The 18,071-nt window shown below is 38.5% G+C and overlaps 1 protein-coding gene across 8 annotated transcripts in view; it reads left to right on the top strand.

Annotated features, from left to right (window-relative positions):
- Positions 1-18,071, top strand: part of MAP4 (microtubule associated protein 4) — a 211,019-nt gene that overhangs the window by 125,204 nt on the left and 67,744 nt on the right. The gene's annotated exons all lie outside the window — the stretch shown is intronic.

The following is an 18,071-nucleotide window of genomic DNA, read 5'->3' as shown; positions in this document are numbered from 1 at the left end:
AACTCACATAAAGCCACGTGTGGAGTGCCACTGAAATTTATGGGGGTGAGCACCATCGTGTGTCTCACATACCAATTAAAGCACCACAGGAGCAAGTAGAGAAGAAAATAACTGGAACTGGACACACAGTATAGGTACTTAAGTGACTATTTGAATAAGTGAGTCCAGCTCAAGATAAAATGATCAGTATCTTATGGTTGATTCATTCAACTTAGTTAAAGAAAAACTGCAGTTTGACCTGGTCAACCAACTGAAATGGATAAATGTGAAATTCTCAATGGTTGAGTTAAAAGGATACCTTACTTCATTTAGTTTAAAGAAAATTGGTCACCTTTTAGGGCACCAGTGGACCCCTCTTCTGAAGACTTGGTAAATGTTTGCATGTACTGTTAACACATTCTTGTAAGTAGTGGGCCGTGGTTATACCCAGTGACCACAAAGGACAACGCTTGTGTTTTTATTGCATTTTTGGGGTGAAGAGAAAGCTATGGCATCAAGTTCCTGCAGTGATACCCTTTTAGGAGGCATTAGTAAACCAAGGAAGTAGAGGTTCATCTGATCATGGAGGATTCTGGCAGATCATTTGGTCTGGCCTCCCTTGTATGGTAACAGGATGTGAGGCAGAGTAGGAAGGAAATGTGCCTATGGTTGTGTTGAGTGAGAGGACCAGGGATTGAAACCTAAACTTCTACCTGAGTGGATGGTTCTCTCTGTGCTGCCTCAGGGTGGAAGATCTGGCCACCTGTCTGACTGTGCGCCAGGATAAGAAATGGATGCAAAAGTAATGGGAAACCAAACTCTCCCAAGGACCTTCTCTGCTGACAAACTTACCAGAGTGTGAAAAAATCATTCAGAATCTGAGGGAACAAGAAACAGGAAGAGAATAATATGTTTGGACATTGATTTCCTTTTTTTTTTTTTTTAATGAAAAAATTTTTTTAACATTTATTTTTGAGCGAGCACAAGCAGGGGAGGGACACAGAGAGAGGGAGACACAGAATCTGAAGCAGGCTCCAGGCTCTGAGCTGTCAGCACAGAGCCCGACGTGGGGCTCAAACCCATGAACCGTGAAATCATGACCTGAGCTGAAGTTGGACGTTCAACTGACTGAGCCACCCTTGATGGCAGGCGCCCCTTGATTTCCTTTTTTGATTCATTTGTGTTTTCATGTTCCAAATAATATTCTGTAATGAAAAGAGTAAGTATCCATGAATAATTTGCCCTACTTGGTAAAGTAGTTTTCATCCTTAGTTTAGAGCTGGATGTCAGTTATGCAGAGCTGTTTGGAAGAAATGGGCAGACTGAGTAGAAGTCATTGCATTATGGGTGTGGACATAAATGTGGTGTAATGTTCATTGTGTGATGTCTACCACAGTTGAATTTTGTATGTGGCTGCTTGTAAATCGTTGTTGTTGTTGTTGTTGTTGTTTTGCTTTAAACCAAAATCTTGTTAATATCTGCCATAATTTAAATATTTACATATTTCCAACTCGTTTAACAATGTGAAAATAGAGAGGGAGTTCATTGTGAGTTACTGACATTTTATTTTTTTTTAATATTTATTTTTGAGAGAGAGAGAGGAAGGGAGGGAGGGAACAAGTGGGGGAGGGGCAGAGAGAGAGAGACACACACACACACAGAATGTGAAGCAGGCTCCAGGCTCTGAGCTGTCAGCCCAGAGCCCAACACAGGGCTCAAACTCACGAACTATGAGATCATGACCTGAGCTGAAGTTGGATGCTTAACCGACTGAGCCACCCAGGTGCCCTGGGTGCAAATATTTTAATTCCTATTTTGTCTGAAGAGCCTAGTTTTTATATACCTCTAATTAGGGTTGCTATATATCATGTCATAGGTATATGACAGTCGTTGTTAATTGTTAATTGTTGTTCTGACCTAATTATTAATAGTTGTTCCTTTTACTCTCAAGTGTCTTGGCCTACTCTGACCAGGCAGATTGAAGTCTTTGAATGAGCTGATTTAGTTTAATGTTAATTTCTACTGTTTAATGGCCCTGAACATTTAGAAAAAGGAAATTATACACTGATTATAATATTTTAATATTCAGCAAAGATATAATGTGAATAAAATTAAGTGGAACAAAGGTATTGCAAAAAGTAGAATTTAATTTGTAGGTTGTATCTTTAAGAAAAACCCAGCAGGGTACCAGTATTTGTATCTCCAGATAGATTTCTTTCCCTCCAAATTGCCGTCATTTGTTCATTCAACAAAACCATTTTCGGGGCATCATGTAGGTGTCAAGCACAGTATATAGTGCTGGGAATACGGACTCGGGAGGCACAGTCCTTATTCTCATGTGACTAACCATGGAGTGAACGAACCAAATTTGTATTCAGGCATTTAAGAGTGTGCATGCGCTGCCATGAGAGAGGGCCTTGAATTTATAAGAGACGGTGGTACATAGAGATACTTCCTAGAGGGGGGATCCTAAAAGGAGGGATGAGTAAACCTTGGGCAGTCCGACTATGAGAGGAGCTAAGGAAAATCTTCTAGATAGATAGAATAGCTTATGTAAAATGATAGAGGGGTGTGAGGAAGGAATAGTGTGGTTAGCTGGGGGGGGGGGCGGTGCATGAAGGTGGACTGGATGATTAATGATGTTGAAACATTAATTGAGACTGACTTGTACAGAATGTTGTGTGAGACAGATTTATCCTGTAATCTGTAGGTTACGGGGAAACATTGAAGAATTTTAAACCAGGGAATAATATAAACAAGTTCTTTATTTAAGAAGAGGGTCAGATTGGAGGCAGAGACTCTTCATTGGATTTTTCCCTGGGCAGTTTTACTTCATCTATTCCCATACTCCCTCCGCCCAACTCTAGATATTGTTTTGAAGCAAATCTCAGACATCTCTAAAAAATGATTCCTTTTAAAAACATAATTATAGTACCATTCACACACACACCAATTCATAATATCAAATGTCCAGTCAGTATTCCATTCACCAATATTTTCCCCAGTTGTCTCATTTTTTAAAAAAATTTTTTTGATGTTTATTTATTTTTGAGAGACAGACAGACGGACACGTGAGCAGAGGAGGAGCAGAGAGGGAGGGAGACACAGGCTCTGAGCTGTCAGCACAGAGCCCAATGTGGGGCTCAAATTCACAAACTGAGATCATGACCTGAGCTGAAGTCAGATGCTCAACCAACTGAGCCACCCAGGTGCCTCTCACTTGTTTGTTTTTTAATAACTAGTTATTTGAAATTAGAATGTAAATTTGTTTTAGTCCATAGATTCTTCTATGGGAGATTTTTTTTTCTTTAATACAATTTGGGTTTTGTTTGTGTTTTAAAGATGCTAGAGATTTAATTATGCTTATAGTCAGAGGAGGAAAAGTAAAGAGAGAAGGGATAAAAAAAAAAAGCCAGTCACAGAGGTTGGAAGACTGGATGGCAAGGGAGAGGGAAAGGACATACTTGCATAAGTGGTATCCTTGGAAAAGAGAATGACCTGTATTTCTCATATTCTCTGGTTTAGCTTTTTTTTTTTTTCAAAAAAAAATAAAAGTGGAGGATTATACTTATAAATAGGTAAGAAAAAAGTAATGAGGAACTCATGTAGGTAAGTTTGTGGTAGAGGAAAGGGCAGTTGAAGAATATTCTTTTCTGTAAAGTAAGAGCTTATATGTTGGCATGGAGGCTGCTGGAGAGGAGAGTATGTAACAACCTCTTTGGAGACTAAGAAAGAAGTATAGAGACGCGTGCTTTTTAGGAACAGTGTACATTCGGTATAGTAGTAAATTCAGTGTCACGGGAGGTAAAAGGAACAACTAAAAACAGTGTAGTGTTTATAGCTAAAAGACTGCTCACCTAGGATGTACTCTGGCCTCACAGTGGCATCCTTCACCTGTGCCCACTGTGGGAAGCACCTGGCAGGATTTATAGTTGAAGCAAAAGAAGCATATCCTGTGATCTCTTAGGACATTTCTAAGACCAGTGTGCTGGTTTGTTTTACAGTGAACCAGAAAGAAACTTAACACATAGTCATAATTTCCTTCCCACTCGAGACCTGCAATGCTTCATGTTTTCAAATATTATTAGAACTATGAACTCCTAAAAAAAAGTCTCCCATCCATTTTAGGTATGTCAAAGATTGTTTAGTTTCAGATTAGGAAGGTTGGTGGGCTTTTATTGTCTATTTAGTACAAAGACATCCTAATATAGCTGGATATGAATATTTAAATCTATTTTATTATAAAAATTGGAGTTGGCTGAAAGCCTGAGGAGTTGGCTTCCTTCTGTTGCTTTTTTCTACTTATAGAAAATAGAACTACTGAAATTTTTATTTTGAAATAATTTCAAAGATACAAAAATGTTGAGAGAATAGAACAAATAAGGAACTTATGTATGTTTTTCCAGATTCACCAACGAATAACATTTTGCCACAATTATTTTACTATTCTATAATATGTGGGTATATATGTGCTATTTGCCTGTTCAATTTTGTTTTATCTTTGTAATAATAATCTAAGACTTTCTCAAATGTGTTATTTACATTGTTAACAGTAATTGAAAATACCATATTCAGAGAGGGTTGCCTGGGTGGCTCAGTTGATTAAGTGACCGACTTTGGCTCAGATCATGATCTTAGGGTTCTTAGTTTGAGCCCCATATCAGACTCTCTGCTATCAGTGCAGAGCCTGCTTCAAATCCTCTGTCTCCCTCTGTCTACCCCCTTTCTCTCTCAAAAATACATAAACATTAAAAAATTTTTTTCACTTAAAAAAAAACCATATTCAGAGATTGCCCCCTGTCTTTTCTGTGAAGCGCTCTTGCCAGCATTAATTTTCTTACTTCTCTTTTCATGAATTTTAAACACCTTCATGGTACAGTTTAGCTCTTTGTAAGATGTTGTATTATGTATTTCCTCATTTCAGAGATGGCTAAGTTTGTATCATAGAAGCATTATGAAGCTTGAACTTTGTTTTGGACTTCTTGATGCTTGGAGGTAGGGGAGTTGGGGGAGTTGTAGAAAGGAGCTAGAAGAGTGATCATGCTTGGAGGTGGCATTGGGAGAAAGAGCTAGAAGAGCGATTGTTAGCTTTACACATGAGTCTACAGTGTGTGTGTAGGGATGTGGGCTAATGGCCTTTTAGAACTGAAGGGAGCTAAGAGAGCAGATAGATACTAGTACAGTCCTTTCATTGATATAAGTGAGATATTGAGGTTCAGAGGAATTAACTGAGTTAATCCAAAGAGCTGAGTTTTTCTGCTCCAATCAGTGCTTCTTCTTTACCTTTTTTCTTTGTCTTTGCAAATAAATAGCAGTATTCTGTAGAGGGAGAATGTCTCCAATATGTCATCAGTTCTCAAACCTATTGATACCAAGACAACTTCATGGCTTAAAAAGTAGGAAACTATGAGGCGCCTGGGTGGCTTAGTTGGGTAAGCGTCCAACTCTCCATCTTGGCTCAGGTCATGATCTCAGGGTTGTGCAAGTCCCGCATTGGGGCTCCATACTGGGTTTGGAACCTACTTAGGAAAAGGAACAAAAGTAGGAAACTTTTCAGGGTGATGAATATGTTCACTCTCTTGTTATAGGATACATATGTTGAAATTTACCAGACTGTATACTTTAAGTCTGTGCAGCTCATTGTCAGTTGTATGTTTACAAAATTATTAAGGACCCCAAAGAGCTTTTGTTGATATGGGTTATCTCTGCCAGTATTTATCAAATTAGATATTAAAACTGAGAGACTGTTAAAAAGATTTATTAGTTTAAAATAACTAATAATCATTACATGTCAACATTAAGAATTTTAATAAGTAAAAAAAAATTAGTATAGTTTCAAAAAAGTTTAGTTGGAAGGACTGTGTTGTTTTACGTTTTTCTAAATGTCTTTCATGTCTGGTTTAATAGAAGACAACTGGATTCTCAAAGCTGCCTCTGCATTCAGTGTGTCACAATATGTTGTTTGAGTTGAAGAATATGAAGAAAATCTGTCTCATATATGTAGTTAAGAGGAGTATTTTGACAGTTCCTTTTCAGGTAACTGGATATTCTTTGATTTGACATTAAACTTGACAAGTAGGGACATCTGGGTGGCTCAGTTGGTTAGGCATCCAGCTCTTGATTTCGACTCAGGTCATGATCTCATGGTTCCTGGAATCGAGCCCCATGTCGGGATCCGTGCTAACAGCACGGAGCCTGCTTGGGATTCTCTCTCTCCCTTTCTCTGCTCCTCCCCACCTCAAAATAAATTTTAGAAAAGTTACAGGGGTGCCTGGGTGGCTCAGTCGGTTAAATGTACGACTTCGGCTCGGATCATCATCTCATGGCTTGTGAGTTTGAGCTCTTCTTCAGGCTCTGACAGCTCAGAGCCTGGAGCCTGCTTTGGATTCTGTGTCTCCCTCTTTCTCTCTCTGCCCCTCCCTGCTAGTGCTCGGTCTCTCTCTCTCTCTCTCTCTCAAAAATAATAAATAAAAGCTTTTTAAAGAAGTTATAAAAAAATCGACAAGTGGTAGTTTCTTAAAAACCTTATCAGTGAATGTTTTGTATTCTGTTATATTAAAATCTATTGGTCTTTCACTTGGAATGGATCTTATCTGATAGAATTGTTCTGGCTTTGATATATAGATATTACTGCTTGATTAGTTGGCACTTTTAGTATATAACCAGTTGCCTTTACTATTAAATGATCTAATTTCACAGTAGAAACTGGCCTGTATTTTTTCCCATTCTTGAATTGTTTATAGGAGACCCAAGGTATCTAGTGTTATTTCCATTGCTTTATGTAAATTGATTCTTATTTAGAATTTCATCTTTCATTTTTTTACTGAAATCAGTATCTGAGTAGATTGCAGTTATGCTGGAAAAAAAATTTTTTTATTCTAACGGTTCCTGCAAGGGAGTTTGCCTGCTTTTGCTGTGGAGTTTTAAGAAGGAAATCTAGGTCAGTAGCATTGAATGAAGATGTGGGAGTGAGCCTCTGTTAGATTTGCTCATTAATAATACTGTTGGCTGGAGGCTGGCTCTTCTCAACATAGCTCCCCAGAGAGCCGCTTTAGGCTGTGCTGCCCCATCACTATGGGGGGAAGATAACCAGTGCCTTCTGCATCTTAAAATGAGAGATGCATGTTTCTTCCCTAGAATGTCTGAAGAAAATGTATTCACATCTCTGATTGAAAATTGTGGGTTTTAGGGGTGCCTGGCTGGCTTAGTAGAGCATGTGACTCTTGATAGCCCAGTAGTGAGTTCAAGCCCCAAATTGAGTGTAGAGATTACTTAAAAATAGAATCTTAAAAAAAAATTTTTGAGATGTTTTTGTTTTTACCACAATGAAGTATCACTTCATACCAGTTAGAATGACTAGAATTAAAAACATGGGGGGTTCCGATCAGATGAGGGGCCACCAAATGTGGGGTGTCCCACTTGGTTGGGGGCTGGCCATGTGGGGCGGTGAAAATTCACCTAAAGCGATACAAAGGAGATAGAAGTTTAATGAATACATTGTCCTGTGGGCAGGACAGCAAAGGAGAGAGACTGCAAGGAAGGAGGTGGTGGTGAGGGGCCACAGTTATAGGGTGGAGTGAGGAAGTATGGAGACCTCAGGAATTTTCCCTTTTTTGGTAATCTTAGGAATTGTGCCTGGTCGTAATTGGTCAGTTAGGGCCTATGGCTATTTTGAGGTAGGTTGCTTGAAGAGCCTGTTTGCAGTTAGCCTAGTGGTTGCCGCCTTGGGTCTTTTTGCCTTGCTCAAGTTTCCATTGCTCAAGTCTGTTGCCTAAAAGCAGTCTCTACAAAAAAGACAGGGAACAAGTGTAGGCTAGGATGTGGAAGAAAAGGAACCCTTGTGTAGCCACTGTGGAAAACAGTATGGAAGTTCCTCAGAAGATTAAAAATAGAAATAGATCCAGTTATTCCGCTACTGGGTACTTACCCAAAGAAAAGAAAAACACTCATTTGAAAAGATATATGCATCCCTATGTTTATTGCAACATTATTTATGATAGCCAAGATATGTAAGTAACCCAGGTGTCCACTGATAGATGAATGGATAAAGAAGATGTGGTGTGTGTGTGTGTGTGTGTGTGTGTGTGTGTGTGTGTGTGTGTAAAACAGTACTACCCAGCCATAAAAAAGAACAACAACAACAACAAAAGTTCCTCTGCTGTCCTGCCCACCACTTCCCTGCCGTGTATTCAGTAAACTTCTATCTCTTTTGTTCTACCTCAGGGGAATTCTTTCACCTCCCATGCTTCCACCTAATCCTCACCCTGCATTTGGGGGCACCCATCAGATCGAGAGACCCCCCCCCCCCAATCTAGACACCATACTTGCCAGTTGTGACAACATGGTTGGATCTAGAGGGTATTATACTAAGTGAAGTAAGTCAGAAATACAAATTACCATATGATTCCACTTGCATGTGGAATCTAAAAAACAAAATAAACATCAAGCAAACTCTTAAATACAGAGAACAGACTGGTGGTTGCCAGAGGGTAGGTGGGTTGGGGGGAAGGACAAAATAGGTGAATGGGATTAAGAGGTACAAATTTCCAGGTATATTGGGGCTCCTGGGTGACTCAGTTGGTTGAGCATCCTACTTTGGGTCGGGTCATGATCTCCCTGTTCACCGGTTCAAGCCCCATGTCAGGCTCTGTGCTGACAGCTCAGAGCCTGGAGCCTGCTTCAGGTTCTGTGTCTCTGTCTCTCTCTGTTCCCCCCATACTCACTCTCTGTCTCTCTCTCAAAAATAAATAAAAATGTTAAAAAATAAATAAGTCACAGAGATGAAAAGTACAGCGGAGGGAATATAGTCAACAATAATTGTAATAACATATGACAATAGACAGTGACTACACCTACCATAATGAGCAGTGAGTAATGTATGGAATTGTCAAATCAGTATGTGTACACCTGAAACTGGTAAACATTGATGTCACCTATACTTCAATAAAACAACAACAACAACAAAACCCCCTGAAATTATGGGTTTCTTTTTAACCAAAGGGTAAGCAGAATCACTGGTCTTCTAAAATTTATTTTAGACACGATAGGCTCTTGTGTAAAATCTCCTGGGGTTCCTTATGCTTTCTCATACTAAATGTAAATCACTTTCCAAGCAATTTTATAGATAGTGTGAATTTATTAACTTAAATAATCCAGTCCAGAATAAGGACCTTGTGATAATTTTGATAACAGCTTATTTATCAAATGCTGTTCTGTGTCATGCAGTGAGCTAGGCCTTTTGAAGAAATAAAGTAATAGAAACATAGTCTTTATTTTTCAAAGAAACATATTAATGGATTGGAGCAACAAGATTAATACATGTTAAGTAATGAATTATTTAAGTGATGAACATACTTAAAGGTTTAAGTATTTAAAAAGTAAAAAAAAAAAAAAATTAGACTAATAAGGAAATATGTGTTCAGGGACTAAATTGTTTCCTAGGAACAACGAAGGTCGAAATTGCTAAGAGGAGGAGACTAAGCATTAAAGTTATGACAGAAGCTGTGTGGAAACGGACACCTGAGTCATGGCTCTGGGATGTGAGTCCAGCAGTGGGCAGAGGTTCATCTGATGAGCACAGGCACTGGGAGGGGTAGGAGAGAAGCATGGGCTTCGTTAGTGGCTGCGAGGGTCTGGCCTGTCTGGAGTGTGACTTTCCTGTTGAAGTAGTGGGGAATAGCCCTGCCATCGATTCATTTCAGCGGATGAGGAAGAGTGTTAGATTAGCATCCAACATTTATGTTATTCTGGGAGAAGCATTTGTCATGTTGAAGCCCTAAACAAATTGCCTTTATGAGCTTTGAAACAGTAGATGGTGGGTGCATCTTCTCTAATTCAGGAAGCAAGCCAAAGATGGAAGTTCTATGGAATATAAAAATATTAATAGCATGCTTTTTATTGTAATAAATATTGTAATAAAGAATAAATATCCTTTAGAGGTCATTACTAAGACCAAGAGAGACAAAAAAGCCGTCCCAAATTTCTACATTTAAGCTTTTGATCAGAGCAGGGTCATCCCTTTGTTTGCTTGCTTACTTGTTTGTTCTATTTTCCTCCCTCCTGCCTTCCCTTTCTGTTGTTTAAACTCTGCTATAGATTTATTAAAAGATTTAATAATAAATAAGGGGGGGAGGAAAAATTATTCTGGAAAGTAGCCAAAGACCAGGGTTTGAGACTGTTGCTTATAGTACTATGGAGTCAGTTACAGATTGATTCTTAGCTTCAACTTCAGAGCATCAGAAAACTGTCTTCTCCTATCATTTTCTGGTTAATTTCTTTTTAATAATCCAGAGTGGAACTCTGTTGTTATATTTGTGCTTTTGTGATGTGAGAGGTAAGATAATGTATTATTTATATTTTTATTGATTTTAAGAAGTGTTTATCCAAATATTTGCCACCTTATCTTCTTCCCTCCTCCATATGCCACTTGTGAACCCCAAGGACATTGTGGGTTTTTTTTTTTATTTATTATAATCTTTTTGGCTTAACGAATGTCCAAGTACTTCCATTTAACCAGTAACTTCTGAGTACTTGTATGTAAATTATATTTTACTAGATTTTTGAGGCATATAAAGATGAATGGATGTTAGAGGTCTCACAATTTAGAGTTAAAATGCATTTTAAAAATTGTGTATCACAACCTTTTTTTTTTTTTTTTTAATTCTAAGTTAGTATAGTAGTCTGTGGCTCTGCAGGTCTTGAAGTCATGCCCGGAGTTAAGTGGCAGCCAGAGTTAGAGCCTGGATCTCCTCATTTCCAGTCCAGTTTTCTTTCTTTCTACTTTCGGTTTAGATTTCTTTTCTGTCCTTTGAAGAAACCTTCAGACTGTTATAGACAAATTATAGATTTCTTAAGTTTTTAGACTTTTCCTCAATTTGTCTCCTAAGAACTAGGGACTGTACATTTATGTGTCTGTTGGCTGCCTACAGCTAGATTTTTTTTTTTTTTTTAACACCTAAAGGCTTTTAGAATCCTACTTGGCTCATAAGTCCCTCTCTTGCTTTTCTGTCCTCCCCTTGTTCTATCTCTGCTTCACTCACTCACTCACTTACACTCTGCCTTTCTCCTTTGCCCTCTCTTTGGCTTCATTCTCAGGCAGGCTCTTTCAAAGTGGCAAAGAGGGCCACTGGCAGCCCAGTATGTCCTTGTGGCTCAAGATCCAAAATGTCTGGTCTTTGTATCAGATTTCTCCAGAGGACTTTTGGCCTGAATGAATGAGTCCCAAGTGTACCCCTTTGGTCAGTGGAGCAAAAACTCCATGATAGACCGCTGCACCAGGCCCATCTGGAAGGGAATAGAGTGGTTCCCCTTTAGGAGGGATACAGGCAGATAAACCTTGGGGTCTACTTTTTTGGCCTTTGATGTCCTAGCTATTCTCTAGCAGTCCTTTGTGAAGAACTGTAGTCCTCCACAAGGTTTTTCTACTCAAATTGGTGTGCTCCTTATTTACCCATTCTTACCCATGGCCTCAACTCATATTTGGCTCTGCTGAATGTTTTCTCCACTTCTCCAGCACTGTGTAAAAACAAGTATGTAGTCTCTATAAAATTGGGCCTATAAGTCTGCTGAAATAGTGATGAATACATATTAAGTATTACAGGAAATTATAGAAAATTAAACCCCACAACTAACGCAGTTTGACTATAGTCAGCTGTGCAGAACTTCCTTGTGTTGAAATGCCATTTAAAGTTGGCTCTCTTAAAGCTAAAGGGTGGCAGAAAAGAGAAAGCATACGGGGTGGGGGGGTGGGGAGAGACCAAAAGGAGGAGGAGGTGCTTGGAGGAAATGGAGGTGATGCATTCAAACCTCTGGAGATGCTTAGACATGAATTTACGGGACCACATTACAGTACCGGGTGTTCTCGTCCCTGCTGCTTGTAGACTCCGTATCTGAACTGTATTGCTAAAATTTTTTCTTCTCCCTGGCCCCAAATTGTACCACAACAGGAGGCATTTAGTGAGAGTTGACCTTGGGAATAGCTATGTGTGGAATATCTATATTGTCCATTGTAAACATCACTGATGAAAGACGATTATGACAATCAGTTCCCATGTGAAAAAGGCACTGTGACAAACATTGCTTAAATTTTGGAAAAAATCTGTTTTGAAGAAGTGATGTTTCCTTTTCTTATAAGTTAGAGCAGAAGTTTCTTAGCTGCATGCAGGTCAGTGCCCATAACCACCAGAGAGAAACCACTCCTGCTAAAGGCTCTGGTTAACACACAGAACCCGGGAGCGTTAGCCGTTTACTGTGTTAACTCTCCATCCAGCAGATGAGTTTCTTAGGGATTACGTGTTTTATTTATGTAAGAAGAGTTTTAGTTAGAAAGTGATAATTAAATATCTTATTTAAAATTCTAGTATATTATCCACCTCCCATTCTTGTAGGCATGGGAAATCACTTAAAGTCCACATATTTATTATGTGTGAGTAAAAACATTTATAGAAAAAAAATCTTCAGATAGCCAAGATCCTCCCAGGAGATGTTCCTAAAGGACCATTTTAGAAAATGCAAATTGAGGCATGCCTGGGTGGCTCAGTTGGTTAAGTGTCCTACTCTTGATTTTGGCTCAGGTCTTGATCTCAAGGTCTGTGAGATCGGCCCTGCATCAGGCTCTGCCCTGACAGTGCGGAGTTTGCTTGGGATTCTTTCTCTCCCTCTCTCTCTGCCTCTTCCCCTACTCATTCTCTCTCTCTCTCCCTCTCCCCCCCCCCAAATAAATTAGCTTAAAAAAAAAGAAAATGCAAATTTAGGTTAAGTGTGTTTGTTTTATTCTTCTTCTCTCCTTTTCCCCCCAAAGCACTTCATGTAGGTGAAATCAGATTTAAATGATTATACGAAACATGAAGATAAAGGGCAACCTTGAAGGGGAACATTTACACCTAGAGGCAGCCTAATGAGTTGGCTACTAATTGAAGAGGCATCGTGCCACTTCCACCCCCTGTTCGCCTTGAGGTTAGCAGTTGGTGTGTTAGCAGCCATAGAAATGTTTATAAGTACCGTGTAGCGGAGCCTTCTCCTTGCAGCCATGTCTTCCTTAGGTCTTAGTCTGTTTTCCAGAAGGAAGACAGTAGGGAAACTTTAAACTTTGGTACTGTGGCTACTCAGCCTTCCAAAACTTCTTTCTCATTGACTTTTATGCCCCTCTCAACAAAAGTTCATACCCCTAACAAGGAAGTATATACTAAAGTCACCCTAATCCATTTTTAGAATATTTTTATCACCCTCAGAATTCCCTTGGGCCCATTTATGCTCAATTCCCATTCCTACCTACAGTCTAGGCAACCACTATTCTATTTCCTGTCTTTATAGTTGTGCCTTTTCTAGAAAACTCATGTGAACAGAATCATAAAACATATAGTCTTTTGTGTCTTGCTTTTTCTCACAGATCACAATGCTTTTAAGGCTCATCTGTATTGTAGTGTTTATCAGTAGTTCATTCCCATTTATATAGCCAGCTGCATATTATTCCACTGTATGTATGCACCGTATTTTGTTTATCCATTCACTAGTTGATGAACATTGGGTTTCTGATTTTTAGCTATTATGAACAATGCAGCTGTCAACATTAATATACTGGTTTTTATATAGATACATGGTTTCATTTCTCTTTCAACCCAGGGTTGAAATTATTGGGTCATGGGGTAAGTGTGTGTTTAACATTTTAAGAAACATTTTAAGAAACTGTCAAAGTCTAGAAATAAACTCTTACATTTTCCAACAAGGGTGCTAAATAAATCAAGGGAGAAGAACACAGCAGTACCCCCTCATCCGTGGTTTTGCTTTCCATGGTTTCAGTTATCCATGGCTAGCGGCTTTATGGAAGCAGATGGTTCTCCTTCTGACAGATCAGGTCAGCAGTAGCCTAACATTGTGTCACAGTGTCTATGTCGTTCACCTTATTTCATTTCATCACAGGCATTTTGTCATCTTATATCATCACAGGAAGGGTGAACATAGTACACCAAAATATTTTGATAGACCACATTCCTATAACTTTTGTTTATAGTATATTGCTATAATTATTCTATTTCATTATTAGTTATTGTTAACCTCTTGGTGTGCCTGATTTATACATTACACTTTGTCATAGGGTATGTATGAATAGGAAAAATAGTAGTATATGTAGGGGTCAGTACTGTTTGCAGTTTTGGGAGTCCATTGGGGTGTCTTGGAACATATCCTCCACCAGTAGGGGGGGACTGCTATAGTCTTTTCAGCAAACGGGGCCAGGACAACTGAATATCTATGTGCAAAAGAATGAAGTTGGCACCCCTACCTCTATTACCACATAAAAAACAAAACAAAACAAACAAACTCAAAGTGGATCATAGACCTAAATATAAGAGGTAAAACTATAAATCTCCTACAAGAAAACCTAGGCATAGATCTTTATGACCTTGGATTAGTCAGTGGTTTCTTAGGGCTCCAAAGCACAAGTGACAAAAGAAAACCAGATAAATTGGTCTTTGTCCAGGCACTTGGCTGGTTCAGTCGGAGTGGCACGTGACTCTTGATCTTGGTGTTGTAAATTCAAGTCCTATGTTGGGTGTAGAGATTACTTAAAAATGAAATCTTCAAAAAGAAAAATTGGATTTTATCTAAATTAAATTTTTTTTTGTGCTAAGGATATCCTCAAGAAAATAAATCTTGGATGGATCTCAAGGGTGGAATGCTAAATGCAATAAATCAGAGAAAGACAAATACAATATGATTTCACTCATATGTGGAATTTAGGAAACAAAAGAACAAAGTAAAAAAGCAAAAAGCACACTCTTAAATACAGAGAACAGACTGGTGGTTGCCAGAGGAAAGGTGGGTGAGGAGATGGGTGAAATAGGTGAAGGCAATTAAAAGTACATTTACTGTGTTCCTCACAAAACTAAAAGTAGAACTACCCTATGACCCAGCAATTGCACTACTAGGCATTCATCCAAGGGATACAGGTGTGCTGTTTCGAAGGGACACCTGCACCCCCATGTTTATATAGCAGCACAATCAACAATTGCCGAAGTATGGAAAGAGCCCAAATGTCCATCGATGGATGAATGGATAAAGAAGATGTGGTATATATACATACAATGGAGTATTACTTGGCAATCAAAAAGAATGAAATCTTGCCATTTGCAACTATGTGGATGGAACTGGAGGGTATTATGCTGAGTGAAATTAGTCAGAGAAAGACAAAAATCATATGACTTCACTCATATGAGGACTTTAAGAGATAAAACAGATGAACATAAGGGAAGGGAAACAAAAATAATATAAAAACAGGGAGGGGGACAAAACAGAAGAGACTCATAAATATGGAGAACAAACAGAGGGTTACTGGAGGGTTTGTGGGAGGGGGGGGATGGGCTAAGTGGGTAAAGGGCACTGAGTCTACTCCTGAAATCATTGTTGCAATATATGCTAACTAATTTGGATGTAAATTAAAAAAAAAATTTTTTAAAAGTACATTTACTGTGGTGAGCACTGAGTAATGTATAGAATTGTTGAATCATTGTATTGTACACCTGAAGCTAATAAAACGTATGTTAACTATGCTTGAATTTAAAAAAGAAAGTGAATCTTGCATCTCAGTAATAATTTTAAAAACCCAAATAGCTCGGGGCGCCTGGGTGGCGCAGTCGGTTAAGCGTCCGACTTCAGCCAGGTCACGATCTCGCGGTCCGTGAGTTCGAGCCCCGCGTCAGGCTCTGGGCTGATGGCTCGGAGCCTGGAGACTGTTTCCGATTCTGTGTCTCCCTCTCTCTCTGTCCCTCCCCCATTCATGCTCTGTCTCTCTCTGCCCCCAAAATAAATAAAAAACGTTGAAAAAAAATTAAAAAAAAAAAACCCAAATAGCTCAATTAAAAAATGGGTAAATGGTTTGAATAGACATTTCTTTTTCTTATGTTTATTTTTGAGAGAGATTTGCAAAATGTTAAGCATAAGAGTTGCTGTATGACCCAGAAATTCTGTAGAATTGGAAACATATGCAAAAACCTGTACCTAAATGTATATAGCAACGTTGTTTACAATAGCCAAAAAATGGAAACAATCAAATGTCAACAGATGAATTGATAAACTATGGTATATTCATACAATGGAGTATTATTTGGCCGTACAAAGCTGTGAAGTTCTGACACACGCCACAACGAGGATGAACCTTGGAAACAGTGTGCTTAGTGAAATAAGCCAGTCACAAAAGGCTGCATATTGTATGATTACATTTATGTGATATATCTAGAATAGGAAAATTCACAGAAACAAAGTAGATTCATGATTGCTAGGGGCTGGGGGAAAGTGGGAAAGGGGAATGGGTATAGGATTTTGGAGTTAATAAAAATGTTAAGTTAGATAGTGGTGGTAGTTATATAACTCAGTGAATATAGTAAAACCCACTGGATTCTACACTTTAAAAGGGTAAATTTAGGGGCTCCTGGGTGGCTTAGTTAAGCATCCGACTCGATTTCTGCTCAGGTCATGATCTCACGGTTTGTGAGTTCAAGCCATGCGTCTGCCTCTGCGTGGATAGTGTGGAGCCTGCTTGGAATTCTCTCTCTGTCCTTCTCTCTGTTCCTCCCCTACTTATGCTCTCTTTCTCTCAAAATAAATAAATAAAGCTTAAAAAAACAATTTAGGGTAAATTTATTATCTCAGTTAAGCTGTTAATAAGAAAAGGAAGCCATCAGACTATTTTCTTTAAAAAAGTTTTTTTTTTTTTTTAATGTTTATTCATTTCTGAGAGACAGAATGTGAGCAGGGAAGGGGCAGAGAGAGAGGAGACACAGAATCTGAAACAAGCTCCAGGCTCTGAGCTGTCAGCACAGAGCCCGAGGCAGGACTCGAACTCACAAACAGCTAGATCATGTCATGACCTGAGCCGAAGTCGGACGCCTAAATGACTGAACCACCCAGGTGCCCCAGACTATTTTCTAAAGTATTTATTTAGTATTTACTTAAAGAATTTAACATTCCCTCCAGGAATGAAAGACGCTTCCTTTTTCTCTATATCCTCACAAACTCCTGGTATCATCAGTCTTTTGGTTTAGCAGTTCTGTAGTGTAGTGGCATCTCATAGTGATGGCAGTTTGCATTTCCTTATTGACTAATGATGATGAGCTTTTTCTCGTGTGCAAATTACCCATTTGTGTATTTTCCTTGATGAAAATGTCTGTTGAAATCTTTTCCCCATTTAAAATTGAGTTGCTTGTGTTATAACTGTGTTGGAAGAGATTTTTTCCAAGTCTTAATTTTTTATCATTAGACTTAACAGACAAAGAATAACATCTTAATAAATATGATCAGAGCAAACAAAGTATAAGGGAAATTAAAGAAAAGTTTACACATTGTTCACAGCAAGTATAAACAAAACTAAGCAAAGAGTGAAGTCGCTTTTCCTCCCTATTAAATGCTTAAACACAGTTTTGAATCCACAGTATGTACCAATATTTAAGTTACTTATAAATATATTAAGTTTTTAATGTGATAAGTGAACTGTTTCTCTCATTAAAACTTAGCTAATGTAGATTATGTTGTAACAGATTTTGATCTCTTCTGAATACAGGTCCTTTATCAGATTCATCCATTTGCAAATATTTTCTCTCAGTTGGGGTCTTCTCTTTTCATATTCTTAATCGTATCTTTGAAAAGCAAAAGTTTTACATTACCATGATGTCCAGTTCATCAGTATTTTTTTCTTTTTTGGATCCTACCTTTGATGACATGTCTAAGAAGTCTTTGTCTAATCCAGGGTCACAGAGATTTTTCTCCTAGTTTTCTTCTACAGGTTTTTAGTTTTACATGTTTATATTTAGGTCTTTAATCTATTTGGAGTTAGATTTTGCATGTGGTGTGAGGTAAGTGACCAACTGTTTCTATATCACTGGTTGAAAAAAATTATCCTTTCCGCATTGAATTCCCTTGGCACCTCTGTTAAAAACCAGTCATCCACAACTTAGGTTTCTTTCTGAACTCTGTTCTGCTCCATTTATCTAATGTGTGGTCCGTACAACACTGACTTGGTTATTGTACATTTGTAAAAGTAACTTTTGAAATCAAGTAATGTAAGTCCTCCAATGTGCTTTTCTTCAAAATTGTTTTGGCTG

Source organism: Prionailurus viverrinus, chromosome A2 (assembly GCF_022837055.1).
Source record: "Prionailurus viverrinus isolate Anna chromosome A2, UM_Priviv_1.0, whole genome shotgun sequence".
Taxonomy (NCBI): Eukaryota; Metazoa; Chordata; class Mammalia; order Carnivora; family Felidae; genus Prionailurus; species Prionailurus viverrinus.
The sequence above is the reverse complement of the archived record's forward strand: the minus strand, read 5'-3'. Positions and strand labels throughout refer to the sequence as shown.